The sequence below is a fragment of the Odocoileus virginianus genome, chromosome 6 (assembly GCF_023699985.2).
Source record: "Odocoileus virginianus isolate 20LAN1187 ecotype Illinois chromosome 6, Ovbor_1.2, whole genome shotgun sequence".
Lineage (NCBI taxonomy): Eukaryota > Metazoa > Chordata > Mammalia > Artiodactyla > Cervidae > Odocoileus > Odocoileus virginianus.
The window spans coordinates 36,043,492-36,063,721 of NC_069679.1; the positions used below are offsets into that span (position 1 = coordinate 36,043,492).

Consider the following 20,230-nt stretch of genomic DNA (forward strand, 5'->3'; position numbering starts at 1 on the left):
ACACTGCTACTTTCGTTTTCACATTTGTTCCTCATACTATCTGGTTTAAAAATTTTGTTTCAGTGGCTTTTTCTTTTACCCCTTAAGTTTCCTATAAGGATACACTTTGTTTTTTTTTAAGTGTTTTTTAAAAAATTTATTAAAAAAAATTCATTTATCTATGGCCGTGCTGGGTCTTCACTGCTGTACGTGGGCCCTCTTCAGTTGTGGCAAGCGGGGGCTACTCTCCAGGTACAGTGTGCAGGCTTCTCCCTGCAGGGGTTTCTCTTGTTGCAGGGCATGGGCTCTAAGTGCGTGGGCTTCAGTAGTTGTGTCGCACAGACTTAGTTGTCCCTCGGTATGTAGGAATCTTCCCGGACCAGGGATCGAACCCGAGTCCCCTGAATTGGCAGGCAGATTCTTTACCACTGAGCCACCAGGGACGCCCTGAGCATATATCCACTTTGGATGGTAGTTTGGGAGTATCTATTAGCTATTAATCATGCTTATAATTCATGACCCAGCAACACCATTTTTAGGTTATATATTCTAGAGCAGTGACTTCCCAAGTATGGCCCTAGCATTATTAGCATTGCCTGAGAACTTGTTAGAAATGCAAATGCTCAAGTCCCACTCAGATCTACTAAATCAGAGTGGTGAGTGGTACTCAGCAAATCAGTGAGTTTAAAATCCCACCAGCTGATACTGATACAAGCTAAAGTTTGAAAAAAATCTAAAGAAATATCTGCACACATTGTATCAGATAAATTTCACTGTTAGAACAAGTATTTATTTAGCTCACAGGTCTCCAGGTTGGCAACGTGGGAGGGACTCAGCTAGGCAGGTTCTGATTTCCTCTGGCTCAGTCCGGTGCTGAGATAGCTTGGGGCTGGCTGGTGTAGGATGCTCTAGGATGACACAGCTCAACTCTGTTCCGTTTAGTCTCTCTTTCACCAAACAGGCTGGTCTGGGTTTGTGCATTCACCTGGTGCTTGGACAAAGCTCCACGAGATAGAAAGCAGAAGCATTCAAGACCTCTTGAGGTCTAGGCTTGAAATTGGCACATCGACATGCCTTCCACTGGCGAAATTAAGTCCAAGGTCATCCTAGATTCAAGTGGAGGAGAAAAGGACTTTATCTGTTGGGAAGAGCTGCAAAATCATATTGCAAAGTGTGTGGATACAAGGAGGGTAGAGATTGTGACTTTTTTTTTGCCATCTTCTACATGTGTGCATATAGAAACAACATAAGGATGTTTATTGCAGTATTTTTGATGATAAAACAATGAAAACAACTTAAGTATCCTTCAGTAAGGAGATGGGCAAATTGTGGCATATACATTCACTGAAAGGAATGAGCTAGGTCTCTTTCTAGGTCAACAAGAAAAAATAAAAAACTTTTTTTTTGAATGAAAAAAGGAAACTGAAGAGCAACTTGTTAAGACTAATACCATTCATATATTTTTCAAACCTATACAATATTACATATTTCTGGTGGTTTTATATGTTTGTGGAAATATTAGCAAGGTATATACATCTAACATACCAGTGACTATTCTTGGAGAGTGGAAAAGTAGGCAGTAATTCAAAGTGGTAGTCAGAGAGGATATTAGTTTAATCTGTTAGGTTCTCATGTAAAAAATATATTTATATGTATTCTGTGAAATTAAAAACTTAAAACAAATTTCACTAGATGCTCATTTCTGGATGAGTCTCTTCCTGACAATGTTCTTTCAGGTCGTTATGAAGATTCTGTCATTCACTCAGTCACATTTAGTGAAGACTGCTGTGTTCTTTGCACTGTACTAGTTGCTAAGAGTGCTCAATCCTTTACCAAGTTCCCATCATTTTAGCCTCTAAGTCCTACAGTTTCTGACCCATATCTTCAAAGTCTCTAGCAAGAAATTCCAGGCTGTTTTTTCTTACTGCATCATGGAATTCCCTGTTTATCAGAGAAAAGGGCAGTGGTTGCTGGAACTTAAACAGTTTGGATCCAGGAACATGCACACCTCCCAGTAGACCTTCTCATGATCCAACAGGTGGATGCAGGGCTCACATACTGTGTCAGCATTGTCATTCATGTTCATCCCATCCCTATACTGTCTCACAAAACCTGTTCTAAGACAGCTTGCTTCAGAAACTTTTACTGAGCAGAGGACAGAAGTCCATGTGCCTGTGTACTTGTTACAAGTGATGGGATGACAGGTAAATCCTTACCCAGGGTAGGCCAGATCAGATTTTTTTGTACCAGAACTGTGTAACTGTGGTACAGAAATTCTGGTCAGTCTTTCTTGAGTAGTTGGGCTAGCAGATTCAGGAGGACCAGATAGCTACCTTTTCCCTCATGCACTGAGAAATAGAGAAAACTTGTCTGCAAAGAGGAGTTTCTTTGTTAGACAATTGAGAATAGGAGCTGCTTTAGTTTGATGGCTCAGCTTCCACTTTATCATGACTCTCAGTGTTTGGGGGGATGTCTACAGGAATTCCTTTAAATTTTCCAATAATCTCCCCAATTCTTTCTTTCATTTTCCTTTTTCCCCAAAATTAGTCTGATGGGTTTCTGTTAACTTTTAATCAAAGAATCCTTTACTACAGAACCAGCCATCACAAAGCATGTCTCCTGCATGAGGTGGCAACCTATTCCTTCATGCCAGGACCTGCAAATCTATCTTTGGAATCAAGATACACACCATTCTTCTGAATGTCTGGAACAACACCCTGTATGGAGAAAGTCTTACACAAGGGAATTGCTTTGACAGTTTAGAATTTCATATTTGCTTCCTCTGCTTTGACATTTTTCTACTTCTAAATAATCTATAGGCCAAAGACAAACCTCAAGAAAAATTTAAAAAATACATTCAAGTGAATGAAAGTGAAATACAATATATCAAAATTTGTGGAACAGAGATAAAGTTGTGCTGAGGGGGAAATTTATAGAACTGCTCCCTAAAAATTGGGAGCTGCTATACTTTAAGAAAGAGTCAATGTATCAAATCAATAATCTAAGCGCCTCCCTAGAAATAGAAGAGCAAAAGAAGCCCAAATCATCAGAAGAAAGGGAATAATAAAGAATATATATCAATGAGATTGAAAATAAAAGATGAGAGAGAGAAAATAAATGAAAAAAGGCCTGGCTCTTTGAAAACATCAACAAAGTTGACATAATTTACCCAAAGCATAATTTGAATAAAGATCCCCTGGAGAAGGGAATGGCTACCCACTCCAGTATTTTTGCCTGGGAAATCCCATGGAAGAGCAGCCTGATGGGCTATAGTCCATGGGGTTGCAAAGAGTCAGACATAACCGAATGACTAACGAACTACTGTTAGGATAATAGTTATAGTGTAGTATTTTATAATTTTATAAGGTAGTATTTAACTTATAATTTAAATACTCTCCCAAGCAAAATCTCCAAGCCCAGGTAGTTTCACTGGAGAGTTCCACTGAATGTTTAAATAAGAATTAGCCCCAATTCTATAGAATCCTTTTCAGAAAATAGAAGAGAAGGGAATTCATTTTATATAGTAGTACAACCTTGACCAACCTAGACAGCATATTAAAAAGCAGAGACCTTACTTTGCCAACAAAGGCCCATCTAGTCAAAGCTTTGATTTTTCCAGGAGTCATGTGTGGATGTGAGAGTTGGACTATAAAGAAAGCTGAGCACCGAAGAATTGATGTTTTTTGAACTGTGGTGTTGGAGAAGACTCTTGAGAGTCCCTTGGACTGCAAGGAGATCCAACCAGTTCATCCTAAAGGAGATCAGTCCTGAATATTCATTGAAAGGACTGATGTTGAAGCTGAAACTCCAATACTTTGGCCACCTGATGTGAAGAGCCGATTCACTGGAAAAGACCCTGATGCTGGGAAAGATTGAAGGTGGGAGGAGAAAAGGATGACAGAGGATGAAATAGTTGGGTAGCATTATCGACTCAATGGACATGGGTTTGAGTAAGCTCCAGGAGTTGGTGATGGCAGAGCCTGGCGGGCTGCAGTTCATGGGGTCTCAAAGAGTCAGACACGACTGAGTGACTGAACTGAACAACCTTGACATCAAAACTAGACAAAAGTACTACAAAAAATTATAGCACAATATCCCTTAGGAAAGTGGATACAAAAACTTCTAACAAAACATATCAAACAAAATTCAGGAATATGTAAAAGGAAATATACTCCATGATGAAATGAGATTTATTCCAAGGATTCAAGGTTATTTAAAAAAAACTAAACATGCAACTATCATATGACCTAGTATTTATAATTTTGAGCATTTAGCTCAGAGAAATAGGACTTATATTCAGACAAAAGCCTGTACATGAATATTTATATCACTTGTATTTGTAATAGTCCAAATGTCTTTCAAACAGGTGAATAGTTAAAAATACATATATGCAAATAGAAAAACCTTGGGTACATCCATACCATGGATTACTACTCAGCCAGAAAAGGAACAAACTATTGATACACACAACAATCTGGACGGATCTCCAGAGAATTTTGCAATGATAACAGCAATTCTCTAAGGCACAGGTCTGTATGATCCATTTATATAACATCTTTGAAATGACAATAGTAAAGAAATGGAGAACAGATTAGAGTTTGCCAAGGGGTAAGGAAGGGGTAGAAGTGAGAGGGAAGTAGATGTTGCTTTAAAAGGGCAACATAAGAGATCCTTGCAGTGAAGGAGCTTTCCTATTTTTTCCACTGCATCAATTGTCAGTATCCTGGTTGTGATTAATGTAGTACAGTTTTACAAGACTGTTACCAAGAGGAAATTGAGAAAGAAGTACATAGGACCTTTCTGTCTTATTTTTTAGAACTGCATGTGAATCTACAGTTATCTCAAAATAAAAAAGCTTATTTAAAAGTAAAAGAAACAAAATACAAAAATTTTTCTAAAACAGTAAATGGTGTGTTAGGAACCAGAATGAATATTTTGAAACTCAATCGTATCTATCCTCCAAGTGAAATGCTTTAAACCTCCATTTACCAACAGGAGAAAGTCCAGACTGTTGTGGTTAGGCATGTGGATAATTATTGAGAAAAGCTATTTTTTTTGCCTTGGGGGGAAAAGTTCCACAAAAGAGTGAACCACATTTTTTTCCCCAGCCAAGATGGTAGCCAGACCTCTGGGTCCTGAAGGTCTGGACTTTCCTTACACCACCAGGAGGTAGTTAACAACTATAACTGGTCCTTTGAGAGTTCTCAAACCAACAAAGTATAAACAGAGAAGGGTTTGTCTTTCCTAGCTATCTAATTTGCTCAGCCAAATCCCTTTCTTACTGGGTATAAGGGAACTTTATGACATCTCTTCTTGGTCCAAAACCTTCTAAGGCTTACCTAGCTATTAAAATAGTGTGTTTCCTAGGGAATATTCAGTTGCGTTAGGTACTTTTTCCTCTGCCAAGTCCATTTTAATGCCCTCTCTCCTGGAGTTGGACAGCATGCCTCTTGCATGGAGGCCCTGGCAGGGTTTGAATGGCAGTTGCGCAGTTTGTTGTTTTTTAACCAAGCTGTCTGCTTGCTTTCTTTCATCTCCTTGCTCCCTTCCTTCTAGTCCTTCAGGCCCACACCCACTGTCAGGAGCAGATGTGGGGAAAGGGAGTAGACTGGAGAATGCTGGTTGGTACAGGTTCCCAGTTGCTGGGCCATGCAGCTGGCAGAGCCTTGGAGAACCGGCTCTAGAGGTTATGGCTGCCTGTGTACCTTGAGCAGGAACCACTGAAGACTGGCTTTGCAAAGCTCAGCAAGGCCAGGAGAAGCTAAGTGACTCATGGAAATAAAGTTAAATGGCATAATCAGAATTTTAATTAGGGTTAACCCCATAGTCTGCCCACTTCCTTGCCTGGTCTTCCTGGGAATCTGTGCAAAATAATACAGGCAAGGGAGTGTGCATTCATGTGAAAATTTGCAGAGGAAGGTCATAACCTCCTACAGCTTCCAACCCTATGTTCAGCACTCTGTGTACTGTCTTTTCAGCCTGTTTCTTTATCTCTATCTTCAAATGGAGACAAAATAGCCAGTGACATTACTGTAGGATTTCAAAGCTGGTAGGCATATTAGATGTTACCTAGTGTGGTTTTTGTGGGATAGGGCATTTGGAAATGCATGAAGCTAATTACTTTTGCATAATGTGGTGGTGGGGATGATTTTTAAAGTCCTCAATCTGTGGGACAGTTGTGCTGACAAAGAATTTCTCCTCAACCAAACTCTAGCCAGCCTCCTCTGAGCCCTCTTCTTTTATTTATTTATTTACTATTTTTAAAAGCAGCTGTGTGCCTTCTTGTTTATTTATTTGGCTGCCCTGGGTCTCAGCTGCAACATGTGGGATCTTTGATTTTTGTTTTGGCATATGAGATCTTTAGCTGATCTTTAGCTGGCTTAAAACTCAACATTCAAAAAATGAAGATCATGGCATCTGGTCCCATCACTTCATGGCAAATAGATGGGGAAACAATGGAAACAGTGACAGACTTTATTTTTGGGGGCTCCAAAATCACTGCAGATGGTGACTGCAGTCAAGAAACTAAAAGACGCTTGCTCCTTGAAAGAAAAGCTATGACAAACCTAGACAGCCTATTAAAAAGCAGAGACATTACCTTGCTGACAAAGGTCCATCTAGTCAAAGCTATAGTTTTTCCAGTAGTCATGTATGGATGTGAGAGTTGGACCATGCAGAAAGCTGAGTGCCGAAGAACTGATGCTTTTGAACTGCAGTGTTGGAGAAGACTCTTGAGAGTCCCTTGAACTGCAAGGAGATCCAACCAGTCCATCTTAAAGGAAATCAGTCCTGAATATTCATTGGAAGGACTGATGCTGAAGCTGAAGCTCCAATACTTTGGCCACCTGATGTGAAGATCTGACTCATTAGGAAAGACCCTGATGCTGGGAAAGATTGAAGGCAGAAGGAGAAGGGGATGACAGAGGATGAGACGGTTGAATGGTGTCACCGACTCAATGGACATCAGTTTGAGCAAGCTCCAGGAGTTGGTGATGGACAGGGAAGCCTGGAGTGCTGCAGTTCGTGGGGTTGCAGAGTCAGATACGACTGAGCGACTGATCTAACTATCTTTAGTTGTGTCACATGAACTTTTTCTTAGCTGTGGCAAATGGGATCTGGTTCCAACACCAGGGATTGAACCCAGTCTCCTGCATAGGAAGGAGTGTGGAGTCTTGGCTACTGGACCACCAGAGAAATCCTTGAGCCCTTTCCTTGATGTAAGGCCTCAACTTTGACTCTAAAGTCTTGAACTAATACTAACAGTTTCTAACAGTTCAAGGGCAACTTAAAGTGTCTGCCTGATAAAAAACCAAGGCTACCAGAATCATTTGCTGTTTGCTTCAGCAACACCTGATGATAGGGCCCCTGTCTCTCAGTCTCTGTGGGAGGGTAGGGGCCTAACTTTCAATTAATAAGCTTCAGTCAATAAGCCAGTTAGCAAATCTAGATGGCTTTCATGTGGACTAGCACCTTTGTCCAGTTCTTTGTAGTTTTTCCTTGCTCACTGCTCACTGCCTCCTTCCTTCTCCTCTGTTCCCTCTGAACAAGTAGAACTGGTGCTCAGTCTTCCCTCTACTGTTAGTTTCTGAATAAATCTGCTTTCACAAATTTAACTAATGTCCAGCTGTGTTTATCTATGACAGTTCACAAAAAATTTGTTCTGCCCCAAATACCACCCTTGAGAAACAGGAATCTTTTTTCCAAAACAAGGTCTCATAAGTGTTTTCACTTTGTGAAAATTTGTACACTTATGAACTGTGTACTTTTCTGTCTATATCTTATACTTCTTATATTATAGATCAATGCAACAGAATAGAAAGCCCAGAAATAAACCCATGTGCCTATGGTCAATTAATCTACGATGAAGGAGGCAAGAATACACAACAGGGAAATAGTGCTGGGAAAACTGGACAGTTAATGTAAAAGAATGAAACTAGAACATTCTCTAACACCATACAGAAAAATAAACTTAAAATGGATTAAAGACCTAAATGTAAAACTGGACACTATAAAACTCTTAGAGGAGGGAAGAAGACTTCCCTGGTGGTCCAGTAGCTAAGATTCTGTGCTCCCAGTGAAAGGGCCCCCAGTTTGATCCTGGTCAGGGAACTAGATTCCACATGTTGCAACTAAGTTTGCATGATGCAGTGAAGACTGAAGATTCCATGTGCTGCAACTAAGACCTGGAGCAGAGCTGTGGTATATATATATAATGGAGTATTACTCAGCCATAAAAAGGAATGCATTTGAGTCGGTTCTAATGAGCTAGATGAACTTAGAGCCTATTACACAGAGTTAAGTAAGTCAGAAAGAGAAAAACAAATATCATATTTAATGTATACATGTGGAATCTAGAAAGATGGTACTGATGACCCTATTTGCAGGGCAGCAATGGAGATGCAGACATACAGAACAGACTTGTGAACATGGGTTAGCGGGAGGGAGGAGAGGGTGGGATGAATGGAGAGAGTAGCGTGGAAGAATATCCACCACCATGTGTAAAATAGATAGCCAAGGGGAATTTGCTGTATCGCTCAGGAAACTCAAACCGGGGCTCTCTGACAACCTAGAGGGGTGGGATGGCATGGGAGGTGACAGGGAGGGTCAAGAGGGAGGGGACATATGTATACCTATGGCCGATTCATGTTGCTGTATGTCAGAAACCAACACAATATTGTAAAGCAATTATCCTTCAATTAAAAATAAATAAATTAAAAAGATCTGGCATAGCCAAATAAATAAATATTAGGAAAAAAAACCACCTCAGAGAAAGAACATGGGCGGAAGACTCTGACGTAAATTGCAGCAATATCTTTTTGGATCCACCTCCTATAGTAATGAAAATAAAAACAAAAATAAGCAAATGGAACCTAGCTAAACTTAACTTGCACAGTAAAGGAAACCGTACACAAAACAAAAAACACAACTCACAGAATGGGAGAAAATATTTACAAATGATGTGACCAACAAGGAATGAATCTCCAAAATATACAAACAGCTCATGAAGTTCAATATCAAAAACAAAACAAAAAGACATACAGATGGCCAAAAAGCACACGCAAAGATGCTCAATATCTCTAATTATTAGAGAAATATAAATCAAAACTACAATGATGTATTACCTCACACCAGTCTGAATGGCCATCATCAAAAAGTCTACAAGCAATAAATGTTGGAGAGGGGTGTGGGGGAAAAGGAACCCTCCTACACTGTTGGTGGGAATATAAACTGGGTACAGCCACTATGGAGAACAGGATGGAGGTTCTTTAAAAAACTAAAAATAGAGCTATCATATGACCCAACAATGCCACTCCACTGCTGGGAATGTATCTGGAGAAAGCCGTAATTTGAAAAGATACCTGGACCTCAGTGTTCACTGAAACAATATTTACAATAGCCAAGACATGGAAAGCAACCTAAATATCCATCAACAGATAAATGAATAAAGAAAATGCATATGTATACAATAGAATTGTACTCAGACATGACAAAGAATGAAATAATGCCATTTTCAATGACAGGGATGGACCTAGAAATTATACTAAGTAAAGTACAATAAGTCAGAAACAGAAAGGGCCATATCATATCACTTATATGTGGAATTTTAAAAATGAGTGACATTAACTTCAATTAACTTTTTTAAAAAATGAACTTACTTACAAAACAGAAACAGACTCACAGACTTAGAAAACAAACAAGAGGAAAGGTGGGGAGGGGAGAAATAAATTAGGAGATTGGGATTAACATATACACACTATTATATAAAAATGGATAACCAATAAGGACCTACTGTATAGCACAGAGAACTCTATATTCTGTAATAACCTATACGGGAAAAGAAGTTGAAAAAGGATACTGAGTATACCTATATGTCTAACTGAATCACTTTTCCCTACACCTGAAACTAACACATTGTTAGACTAACATTGTGTTACAATGTTAACAATTCCAACATGGTTACAACTAACATTGTAAATCAATTATATTCCAATATAAAATAGAAATGTTTAAAAGAATAAAGGTTGCAGAAATAGACCCACATAATTATAGTCAACTGCACTTTGACAAAGAAGAAAAGGCAGTACAATGGAGTAAAGACAGTCTTTTCAATAAATGGTGCTTAACAACTGAACATGTACATACGTAGGCCTTACACTCTTTACAAATATTAACTCAAAATTATCTGAATGCAAAACTATAAACCTAGAAGAAAACATAGGAGAAAACCTAGATGACCTTGGGTATGGCAATGCCTTTTTAGGAATAACACCAATGATATGATTAAATATGAAAGAATTTATTGTTATGCTGGACTTCCTAAAAATTAAAAGCTGTTCAGTGAAAGACAGTATTAAGAGAATGAGACCAACCACAGACTGGGAGAAAATACTTGTATAAGACATATCTGATAAAGGACTACTATTCAAAACATAATAGAATCGAATCTGCCTGCAATGTGGGAGACCTGGGTTCACTGCCTAGGTTGGGAAGATCCCCTGGAGAAGGGAACAGCTACCCACTTCGGTATTCTGGCCTGGAGAATTCCATGGACTGTATGGTCCATGGGGTCGCAAAGAGTCAGACACAAATGAGCAACTTTCACTTCCACTTTTCATTCAAAAGATATATATGGGTGTTTTTTTTTTTTTCAGGTCCACAAAGTAAAGAATGAACTAACAGACTGCTTTAGGCATCTGTTTTAGTCTCACAGCTCTAAACAATTTCCAGTTGCAGAAGTTAAAATATCCAGAATCCACGGAGAACAGAACAGACAACATAACTCATCCAGCCTCTGCTGCTCCGAGGGCCTTCTGCAATTCACAGCATTTGATGACATGTGGGCAGTCAGCTTGCCTGTGTTCACAGGCTGCATTCAATTCACTGCAGCTTATAAAACCTTTCACAGAGAGTCATTACAGGGCCAGACATCTACGCTGGGGATGTACAAACATGAACAAGTGCCAGGGCCTTCAGGAGCTCTTCGTTAGCAGAGAGGACAGGTGGAGAGTCTCTGCACACAGTCGACAGGCTCTGTCCTGCACAAGGGAGTCTGTGGAGAGGTGAGGGAGCTGAGATGCAGCCTGTGCTCCTGTTGACAAGCTGTGTGTCTGGTTCTGAAGGAAGGGCTGACTGTTTCTAATATGCACAAATGAGCAAGGTGTGCTCCCTGCTGTGTACCCTCAGCCCTGGACTGAGGTACAGTCTTGCTGCTGCTGCTGCTGCTGCTAAGTCGCTTCAGTCGTGTCCAACTGTGCGACCCCATAGACAGCAGCCCACCAGGCTCCCCTGTCCCTGGGATTCTCCAGGCAAGAACACTGGAGTGGGTTGCCATTTCCTTCTCCAATGCATGAAAGTGAAAAGTGAAAGTGAAGTCGCTCAGTCGTGTCCGACTCTTAGCGACCCCATGGACTGCAGCCCACCAGTCTCCTCCGCCCATGGGATTTTCCAGGCAAGAGAACTGGAGTGGGGTGCCATTGCCTTCTCTGGAGGTACAGCCTTAGAGCTCATTAATATAAAAAGAAAAGTGGGACTTCCCTGGTGGTCCACTGCTTAGGAATCTGCCTTGCAATGCAGGGGATGTGGGTCTGATCCCTGGCTGAGGAACTAAGATTCCACATGCCGAGAAGCAGCTAAACCTGCATGCGGCGGCTACTAAGCCCCTGTGCTCCAGGGCTCATGTGCTGCAACTGGAAAACCCATGCAGCACAACAAAAGATACCCAACTAAGACCCGACACAGCCAAATAAATACATAAATATTAAAAATATATGTAAAATAAGAAAAGTGCTGTCCTAGAGGCAGATATCAATAGCTGTGAGGTGGGAGGAGGGAGCAGGAGAGTCTTCTGGGGGAAGGAGTTAACAGGGAGTGACAGGGATTGAGGGGCATTTCAAGAGGGCTTTGGAGGAGGAACAGGAATTTGCTTGTTTAGTGAAAGAAAAGCAAACGAGGCAGGGGAAATAGAGTGAGCAAAGATGCAGAGGTTTGACATTACAAGATCTGTTTCTAGAACAGGGAGCAGTTCAACCTGGCTGATGGAGGTAAGGTCAGAGAGTAGCCACAGCCAGATGGTGCCGGCCGTCTAAGCCACACTGAGTGGTCCTCAGATTCTGGTGTGGTCTGAAACACATGGAAAGCCTGTTTACAAGTGTGGCTTCCTTGGCTGGAGCCCCACAGATGAGTTCTGATTCAGGAGGTTTGGGGAGGAGCTCAAGAATGAACATTTAAAATGATTGTCCTATAGGATCTGGGTATAGTGGTCAGCTGGTAAAGAATCCGCCTGCTATGTGGGAGACCTGGGTTCGATCCCTGGGTTAGGAAGATCCCCTGGAGAAGAGAAAGGCTACCCACTCCAGTATTCTGGCCTGGAGAATTCCATGGACTGTACAGTCCATGGGTTGCAAAGAGTCAGACATGACTGAGCATCTTTCACATTCACATAGTGGTCAGAGAAGAAACAGTACTGAGACAGAAGGGTGTTCAGAGGAGGTTAGGCAGCACAGGGTCTGCTGGGCTCACTGGAGCAGAGCTTGCCAGCTATCAAGTGGAAAGAGGTACCGCTGGGGGAATCCACTTTGCCCGTACGTGCTCTTAGAAAGCTATCTCAGAGGCCAACTCTTAGTTAATTCCCCCTACCCCCAAGTGCAAAGGTCTGGAAACTGCTTAAAATGTGAAGAAAGCAGACACTGGGGACAAAGATGTCAGGACTAAGCTGTACCACCTGTGGGTTGGGTCGCTCCCAGCTAATAATTACCTCCCCTCCGAGTCTCTGTCTGTACACCAGTAGGACCTCAGGGCCCCTCTCAGCCACATGATATATGAGGTTTCAGTCCCTCCTAGTGAGAGGTTCATTGTATAAGGGGATGCCGAATAAGGCCAGGAAAAAAAAAAAAAGAAGACTCTAACAGTGGAAGCTGTAACAGACTAAGAATTGTTTTAGGGAAGGAAAGTTCTTCTTTTTTGCCCCAAACCTTCTCAAGCCTCTCTGAGTGCCTCCCAGCACCCAGCGCAGTGCCTTACACCTTGCAGGCATTCAATACATACCACTTAATGATGAACAGCATCAGGGTGTCAGTGTTGGCTTTTCAGGACTGAGCACATCTGAAATGCCTCCTCTGTACTTTATTCAGGCAATGATCAGCCTACATTTCATATGGTGACCCTCCTATTATCCAGACTTATTAATTAAGGTTCTCAATTATCTGGATATTTGGAAATATTCTCAGGTAATAATAACAGTAACCCTGGGAGGCTGTAACCTTTAGGTGATGGAATGGGGGAAAGAAGTAAAGGTTTTAGAGGTGATGAAAAGTTTATCTTGGGCTTAAAAAACCTTTAATATATGCAGATTTTGGCTTTGAAACTTTCCAAATGGAGGTAGTTTTGTAGGATATTTGAAAGTATAATAGAAAGCCTATGCCAGACAAAGCAGCCTTTGGTTTGCTGGTGAAATGGTGTTCCTACCCAGCACAAATCAAAAGACATGTGTACATTTCCTCCACTGGTATTTTCTGGGACCATCTCCCAGACAAACTGCCACTGCTGGGATCCTTGTCTCAGGTAACATTTCTGGGGAAACTCCAACTAGACATCAAGTCACTGGGAGGGTGATGCTGAGGGCATTGATCCATAGTTAGGGTGCTAGAAGAGAGAGGGCTGTCACTGGGTTTGCAAAGCTGTAGAGAAAGTAGCTGGAAAGACCTACATTAAAAAAGCTGAGGACAGCAAAGACTCATGATAGAGCTGGCACCTGTGGGAAGAGAGGGGTAACCTTGAATGGATGCCTACTCTGGCGCTGATCCTGTGTTTGGTGTTAGACACACGTCACCTCTCTCAATCCATACAACCACAGTATAAATCAGGAAGGTGTCATCTCAGGCCTGGAGGAGGGATTTGAACTCGGGCCTCTCTGGCGCCATAGGCTGTGCTTTGTCCCCAGAGCTCCCCTCACAGCCCCCACGAATGAGTAACTGTCAGTGGCCAGTGTGGTCTTTACAGAGAAGAGCCAGGGGTGCCTCAGGCCAGGCGAGGTGAGGTATCCCAGCGGGGAAGGAAGGACCTTTTGGGAAGTTGAGGTCAGCCATACTGGTTCTCAGCAGATTCAGAAACTTGGTCTATGCCTCTAGCAGGCGTCTGGCCCAGGAGAACTGAAGGAAAGCAGTTAAACTCTCCAGAGACTTATGCATGATCGAGGTAACAATCTGTTGGCCAGATCCTCATATTACCGTGTATTAGTTTCCTACTGCTGCTGTAACAAATTGCCACAATCTTAGTGGCTTCAAGCAACGTACACTGGGACCTAGAGATGATCAGACTAAGTGAAGTAAGCCAGAAAAAGAAAGAAGACTATAATATGACACAGCTTATATGTGGAATCTAAAAGAGAATAAGATACAAATGGACTTACATACAAGGCAGAGCCACAGACACAGAAAACAAACTTACGGTAACCAAAGAAGAAAAGAGGCTGGGAGGAGGGATAAATTAGAAGGTTGAGATGAACAAATACACACCATGCTATGACATATCAAATAGATAACCAAGGGGACTTGCTTGGTGGTTCAGTGGTTAAGAAACCACCATGCAATGCTGGGGATGTAAGTTTGATCCCCTGGTTGGGGAACTAAGATCCCACATGCCTCAGAGCAACTAAGCCCACATGCCATAACTAGAGAGTCTGTGTGTCACAACAAAAGAGCCCACAACTTAATGATGCAATGAAGACCCGAGTGCCACAACTAAGACCCAAGACAGACAAATAAATACATAAATAAATATTAAAAAAATAAGTAACCAACAGGGACCTACTGTATAGCATAGGGAACTATAATCAATATTTTGTAATAACCTATAAGAGAAAAGAATATGAAAAAAAGATATATATGTAGAGCTAATTCACTTTGTTGTATACCTGAAACTAACAGCATTGTAAATCAACTATGCTTCAATAAGATAATAACAACAACAACAAAACCTCCTACAGATGTATTATCCTGCAGTTCTGGAAATAGAAGTCTGAAATTTGTTTCACTGGTCTAAAATCAAGGTGTGGGCATGCCTGCGTTTCTTCTGGAAGCTCTAGAAGAGAATATTTCTTTGAGTTCTCCAGCTTCTAGAGACGCCCTTCCTTCATTCTTTGGCCCTTTCATCTATCTTCAAAGCCATCAGCATTGGCATCTCCCCATCTCTCTCTGACCCTGTGCTCCTGCCTCCCCCTTTGGATTATATTTGGTTTATCTAGATAATGCAATACAATCTCCCCACCTCAAAATCCTTACTAATCACATCTGCAAAGTTCGTTTTACCACATAAGGTAACACAGAGACAGGTTCCAGGGATTAAGATGTGAATATCTTTGGGGGTTAACCAATGATATTCAACCAATTCACCAATCCTTTGGTCGTTATTCAGCTAACCACAGCGGGTCTGTTTCTCTCTCCACTGTAGCAGGAAGGCTCCATATAAGTCTAGTCTATGATCAGGGACTGCTTGGGGAACCTGAGTCTAGAGCCTCATGGTGTGGATGATCTCCATGGTCAGAGTTATCAGTCAAACATGAGCCAGCTGAGCAACAATCCTCTATCCAACAAACAGGGAGTGGGAACCTCTGGTACTCGGGCTTTTCTTCTTGTTGATGCCATGCACTTTCATCACACAGACCACATGCCATTAGTCAGTTACTACTCTCTACTTATAGATCTGAGTGGACCCCAACTCCCCAGCATGGCACATTAACAAATCATTTCTTCTGGTTGTTTGATGGGACCTGACCTGTCTCATCCTCAGTCCCCATTAATTGTGCCTATTAACGTGGTCTGACAGACCATGCTACAAACCAGTCTCCAGAGACTGTGTTTAACCCGGGTCAGCCCAGGACCTTCAGCGCTCCCTGCTCTCTCTCTCCTCTCTGTATGCATGCATGCTAAGTTGCTTCATTTGTGTCCTACCCTTTTTGACTCCATGGACTGTAGCTCAACAGGTTCCTCTGTCCATGGGATTCTCCAGGCAAGACTACTGGAGTAGGTTGCCATGCCCTCCTCTAGAGAATCTTACCAACCTGGAGACTGAACCCACGTCTGTTACATCTCCTGCACTGTCAGGCGAGTTCTTTACCACTAGCACCACCTGACTTTTGATCATATACTCCAGGCTTTTCTGCCTTTCCTCTGTGGTTTTGACGAGCTGTTAGGACTTTTCTCTCTCCTGGATTCTGTGCACAGATAATCTCATCTATTATGTGTTTCAGGTTTTTTTTAAAAAATTATTTATTTATTTATTCGGCTACGCCAGGTCTTAGTTGCAGCAACAACACAGGATCTTCGAGCTTCGTTGTAGCATATGAACTCTTAGTTGTGGCATCTGGGATCTAGGTCCTTGACCAGGGATTGAACCTGGGGCCACTGCATTGGCAGTGTGGAGTCTTAGCCACTGGAAGTCCCTCATCCATCATGTGTCCATTTTTATGAGTAACCTTGTCTCGAAGTTTTGAGAATAATCAACCTTACCTTCAAATGTACTGACCTTTTAAAACAACAACTCTTACTCAGAGTTGTCTGTTTTCCACTTAGCATCTACCTCTGAAATTCACCCAGAGAATGTCCCATGGGAATCTGTTTACCTGCCAGGCACTGGGGTAAGGGCCCAGGGATATGATAGTGAGCAGTTGTGTTCCTGGTCTCACAAAGCCTAGAGACCAGTAGGGAGATGAATCTTTATCAAATAATCACACTCATGAATGTGTAATTAAAAATGGAGGTAATTACTCCTTTTAAAAATGGAGGTAATTACTCTTAAGAAAAGAAACATGGTTAGTGAAAACTTAAAGAGACTGGCCCTAAATAGGGGGTCTCATGGGAAACTTCCCTATGAAGTTCCATTCGAACTGTGATCATTGGGTGAGTGGAGAAGAAAGGTGGGGGAAGCCGTGAGGTTAATGTGGCTGCAGGCAGAGAGGGCTGGATGAAAAAAGGGTCAAGATGAGGTGGCAGAGGCAGGTAGAGACCAGGGAAGGGTTCTGGGTTTTAGCCTAAGAGCAAAAGGTTTTTAGCAAGGGGAGGGTGTTGACACAATCAGATTTGGGTTAGATCATGGCCAGCAGATTTTGTTGGGGAGGGGAGTGCAGAACTGGAGCAGAGAGGGTAGTAAGGAGGCTCTCACAGTAACAGAGGAGACATGAAGGTGACTTGATCAGCGTGATGGCAATGCAGAACAGAAGTGGCTGGTTCATGGGATTCCCCTAGTGGTCCAGTGGCTAAGACTCTGTGTTCCCATTGCAGGGGTCTGGGTTCAATCCCTGGTCAGGGAACTAGATCCCACATGCCTTAGCTAAGCGTTCACATGCTGAAACTAGAAAGAAAAGATCCCACATGCCACAACTGAGATCTCATGCAGTTAAATAAATAACAAAATTAAATTAAATTAAAAAAAAGAAGAAATGGCTGGTTCCTTGTGGTCATTTGGAGGCAAAACCCATCAGGGCATGTTTAACATGCAGGGCAAAAGAATGAAAGGCTTCAAAGACAAAAAGAGCTTAATGGCTAACATAAATTCCTATTAACTGAATGTGTGTTTACATTCAATTGCAATCAAACACTTAAAAAGAATGAAATGCTCACTCTTGTGTTTTTTTCTGACAGGCCTAATGAGAACAGATGCATTCAGTGTGAGAGAGCTGCCCTTCCTTATGAACCTGAGACATGACCACGGTGGTGGCTTCTGGAAGAAAATGACATACCCAAGATCAGGTCCTTGCATGGACAATATGGTTGCTGATTTTACCATTAGACTCTCTCTCACAGTCTTCATAGTAGAGGGAGGCGCTGTCTCTAAAACCAAACCACTAGCAGAGCAGACTGACCTTAGAAGGAGAGGCTTACAATAAATGGGAGAATTCTGGGAATCCAACCTCAAGAATGCTGACCTCTTTCCCCACTTGTGACTGCCTTTTGAACTTGAGGATTTGGCAGTCATTCAAACCAAATAACTCTGGGGTGCAAAAGCAACAGAGTCCAGAGCAATCTCTGGCTCATTGTTTCAGATTAGATGTCTTTATTGCGCAGGTCTCTGAATCCTTGCCCCTTTTCACTTACAGTAGATTCTCTGGTCTAATGAGAATCTGCACAGATATATATTGATATGCTTTTCTATAACACGGAATTTGGTTGCTTCACTGGGAGAGAAATTCTAAGACTTTAAACTTGAGTCTCTGGTCCTAAGTATCCTGCTGGCACCACCTGGATGTTTCTCATTAAAATCACTTGTTAAAGTGAGTGGGCCCTTATGGAACATCCTGGCAGATTCTGTTTACCCAAGGGTCAGAGATCTGAGACCTCTGAGCTCAGCAGAGGGGCAGTGGGGAGAGAAGTGGGTATCTTGGGATGAACACTGAAGGCTCCCAAATGGGAAGTAGGGTCAGTGAGCTCCAAACTTGGCCATTACATTCAATTATACATTACAAGAGGGGAAGGAATAATGAAAACAAATTTGCAGTTAATAATTATTGCATCCAGGACTTCCCTGGTGGTCCAGTGGTTAAGAATCTGCCTGCCAATGCAGGGGATGTGGGTTCAACCCCTGGTCCGGGATGATTCCATATGCCTTGGGAAACTAAACCCTGTACCACTACTGAGCCCACACTCTGGAGTCCATGATCCACAACAAGAGAAGCCACTGCGATCAGCCCATGCACCACACGTGAGAAGAAAAACCCAGCACAGTCAAAAATAAATAAAAAACCCAATCAAAACAAACAAAAACTATCGTATTCAACCCAATGCACATCTAAAGCTCTGAAATCTCACAGTTGAGATCTATGCACATCTGAGCCCTGACCTTCATCAAACCGCTACTTCATTATTAATATCTGTGATTCTCAACCTGCACTTCGAATCATGGGGCTGGAGGTATGGGGGTTGGGGGTTTTAGTAAACAAACACATGCCTTTGGTAATGCTCTCAGTCATTTCCACGACAGGTGAGTCACCCAACTCACTCCATTTGTACCTTACCTGACCCTATAAGGCAAGCTATGGCCACTGCAGTTCTGCGCTCTTATCTGTCTACCTGTCCAGCACATTTGCCCCTGAAACAAGGCATTCACCTGTGTTTCCTGTTTGAGTCCAGCTCCTATTCCCTGTCTTAGCACTGAAATCTTGTGTGGTTTAAGAACATGGATACTCACCTCTTTGACACTCTCCTTTTTGGTCTCTGCTAATTCCTGCTTCCAGGAAAATGACTTGGCTCTGACCTGCTTAGTCAGGGCCTACACCTTCCATTAGGGACTGTGGGCAGCTGCTAAGATCTTTGTAAGCAATCTGTGAAGTAGGAGAAATTGGAGAAATTAACACTCAGATGGTAAGTGCTCCGTATAAGACCACCCAGCTCTGGACTTTACTGCTTTTTGATTCTATAATACAAAGAATTCATTGTTCTAATTTCAGTTGTTAAAACATCAAAAATTATTACCCACTTACTTGGAGAGTGAGGATTAAATTGATACAGATGCAAATTTAGTGAGACTAACATAAACAAGGCTTGGGTCATTGGGAGATACTGACTAAATGGTGGGCATATTACTCCCAAGTGTTGTTTTGTATTTAGTCAACTCTGGTTGTCATGAAAAAATATGTAGATTGAGTGACTTCAACAATAGATATTTATTTACTCACAGTTTCGGAGGTTGCAAGTCTGAGATCATGGTGACAGCAAGGGTGGGTTCAGGTGAGACTTTCTTTTTGGTTAGAGCACATAGTGGACCTCATGTGTCTCTTAGAAGGATACTAATATGGTATCAGGGCCCTGGACCCTTATGATCTGAGGTAACCTTAATTATCTCCTAATGGGTTCTACCTCCAAGTATTAGTGATTAGAGCTTCACTTTAGGAATTTGGGACTTCCCTGGTGGCTCAAAAGGTAAAGAATCTGCCTGCAATACAGAAGACTTGGGTTCGATTCCTGGGTTGGGAAGATCCTTTGTAGAAGGGAATGGCTACCCACTCCAGTATTCTTGCCCGGGAAATTCCATGAACAGAGGAGCCTGGCCAGCTACAGTCATGAGTTTGCAAAGAGTCAGACATGACTAAGCAACTAACACACTTTCAGGAATTTGGGGGGATACAAGTTAGTCTTGAGAGTCCCTTGGACAGCAAAGAGACCAAACCAGTCAATCCTAAAGGAAATCAGTCCTGAATATTCATTGGAAGGACTGATGCTGAAGCTCCAATACTTTGGCCACCTGATGCGAAGAGCCGACT

The 20,230-nt window shown here is 42.0% G+C and overlaps 1 long non-coding RNA gene across 1 annotated transcript; it reads right to left on the reverse strand.

The window, feature by feature from the left end:
* Positions 1-733: 733 nt before the first annotated feature.
* LOC110132491 (uncharacterized) lies at positions 734-19,447 on the reverse strand. The gene is made up of 2 exons (XR_002312503.2): positions 19,159-19,447; positions 734-1,085 (listed from the first exon to the last, which is right to left on the reverse strand). It is a non-coding gene; the product is annotated as an uncharacterized lncRNA (long non-coding RNA).
* Positions 19,448-20,230: the final 783 nt, after the last annotated feature.